At 32.5% G+C, this 2,500-nt stretch overlaps 1 protein-coding gene across 1 annotated transcript in view; it reads right to left on the bottom strand.

Annotated features, from left to right (window-relative positions):
• Window positions 1-2,105: 2,105 nt before the first annotated feature.
• Window positions 2,106-2,500, bottom strand: part of MSX2 (msh homeobox 2) — a 7,663-nt gene continuing 7,268 nt past the window's right edge. Inside the window, exon 2 of the mRNA XM_069764085.1 lies at window positions 2,106-2,500. This exon is cut by the window's right edge and continues 884 nt beyond it. The gene's annotated coding sequence lies outside the window, so the exon portion shown is untranslated.

Consider the following 2,500-nt stretch of genomic DNA (forward strand, 5'->3'; position numbering starts at 1 on the left):
TAGATAGATAAATAGATAGATAGATCTATAGATAGATAGGATAGATAGATAGATATGAGATAGATAGATAGATAGATATGAGATAGATAGATAGATAGATAGATCGATATGAGATAGATAGATACATGGGTTGTTATATAGATATATAATAGATAGATAGATAGATAGATAGATAGATAGATCGATATGAGATAGATATGAGATAGATAGATAGATAGATCGATATGATATGTAGTCATACAATATTTTCTGTGGAATATCTGCCTATAACTATTATCAGATCCTCACTGCACTCCACAGAATCCTGCTGTCAGGTAGTGACAGGATCCATTACTGGCTGCTCCTCCAGGCAGTGGATTATCCATCACTATGGAGACCAGTTCTTCTTTTCAATGTTGTCATTATGACCCATAAAACGATTTAGTTCAATTAATGTAAGTGCATCATTAGAAAATATAATAATCGTAATAAGTAATAGCACGTCGTCGGTGAGGTCATGGTGCTTTGGAAGGAGCCCATTACTGTGACATGCTGCTGGGAGAATGGGGCAGGAATGCTCGGCGAGATTAAAAGCTTTTAATCATGGACATTTCTAATCATGTCAGAAAATGTTGCTGATTGGGGGAAGGAATAGAAGGATAATTGACGTGATGAGAAGCATTTCAGGAGTGGTTCATTTTACAAAACCACAAAATACAAACAGTATGTGCACAGTGCAATATGAATTATCAGATGACGGACCCAGAACCGGCGGTAATGTCAGCCCCAATCAGCACCGGAACCGCAGGCAAATGCAAAACACAGGACAGCTCCTAACAACAAAACATATCCCTAGGGAAATACATAGGTGCACACATAGACACAGAGAGAGAGAGATCTATGGAAAGATAGATTGATGGATAGATAAAGAGATAGATCATATGGGATAGATAGCTAGAGAGATATAGATAGATAGATAGATAGATAGATAGATAGATAGATAGATAGATAGATAGATAGATAGATAGATATAGATAGATAATAGATAGATAGATATGGGATAGATAGATAGATAGATATAGATAGATAATAGATAGATAGATATGGGATAGATAGATAGATAGATAGACGATAGATAGATAGATAATAGATAGATAATAGATAGATAGAATCCTTTAAGTATATGAGAAGGATTTTAGAAATTTATTGAGAATAACATGAAAAGCCTCTCCCCACCCAAAAAATTATAAAAATACAATTATATATAAATCAGAATATGGATAGATAGATAGATAGAAATCCAGAAGGATAGACAGACAGATTAATTCCTTTAATTACCACAAGAAGGATTTTAGAAACCGATTTAGCAATATAAAGCATCTATCTATCTATCTATCTATCTATCTATCTATCTATCTATCTATCTATCTATCTCATTCCTTCTATCTATCTATCTATCTATCTATCTATCTATCTATCTATCTATCTATCTCATTCCTTCTATCTATCTATCTATCTATCTATCTATCTATCTATCTATCCATATATGTATCTTTTGTTGTAGACTTATTTATATTTACTGCCCATGTGCAGTTTAAATTTCAAGTAATATTTCTCCACTTACTAGGAATTTTTATATACGTCCTGACCTAAAAACATGTAACTATTACTTGTATTTTTTTCCCAAGAACTATTTCACAGGATTTCTTTTTTTTCGTCAAAAGTTTGCAGTGAAATACAAAAAAATATGAATTCACTCTCATGATATAGGAAATGTTTTACAATAGGTCTTGGTTAAAATGAAATGATGAATTTTAATTTATGCCCAAGTGCTGTTAATTGTGCAGTCAGTTCTACCCTATAGATATGTAGATGTATATATATATATATATATATATATATATATATATATATATATACACATAAAACGCCCAAAAGTAAGTAATCAATATCATGAGGATGATAATACTTTACTATTACAAATAGTGGTTTTAATATCTCACTATTATTTATTGCAATCAGGATTATCCTTATGCATCCTCCATCACACATCCAACCAGTAAATTGGGTATTTACTTCGCTAAGGGAACACTCTGTGGTTTTAGACAAGACCAGACACAATGAGGTTCATTGTAAGAAGATTTTAATTTAATTACAAATAAGAGATATATGAAATTATAACTCTTTAATAAAATATATACCATCTTACAAGATGTCCCTTTCAAAGGGATGAGAATGAGAATACAGGGTCAGTGGTTCGTGAGTTTCAGCAGTAAAACAAAAAAATGCACAAACTATTGGACAATATTTGATTGAGTGAGGGTAGTAGATAGTGTCCCTTATTCTCTTCTGAAAGCCTACAGATACGCTTTGAAGATGCTTCAAATGGGCAGAATCAGTGACTAAAATCAGGAAAACCCTCCAGTAAATACAACTGTGATACAATACATTGCTCATTGAAACCATAGGCAATCTGTGTGAGGCAGGCACCAGTAATTGCTAAGGCACTTGATTTAACCCT

The sequence above is a fragment of the Ranitomeya imitator genome, chromosome 4 (assembly GCF_032444005.1).
Source record: "Ranitomeya imitator isolate aRanImi1 chromosome 4, aRanImi1.pri, whole genome shotgun sequence".
In the NCBI taxonomy this organism is placed as follows: domain Eukaryota; kingdom Metazoa; phylum Chordata; class Amphibia; order Anura; family Dendrobatidae; genus Ranitomeya; species Ranitomeya imitator.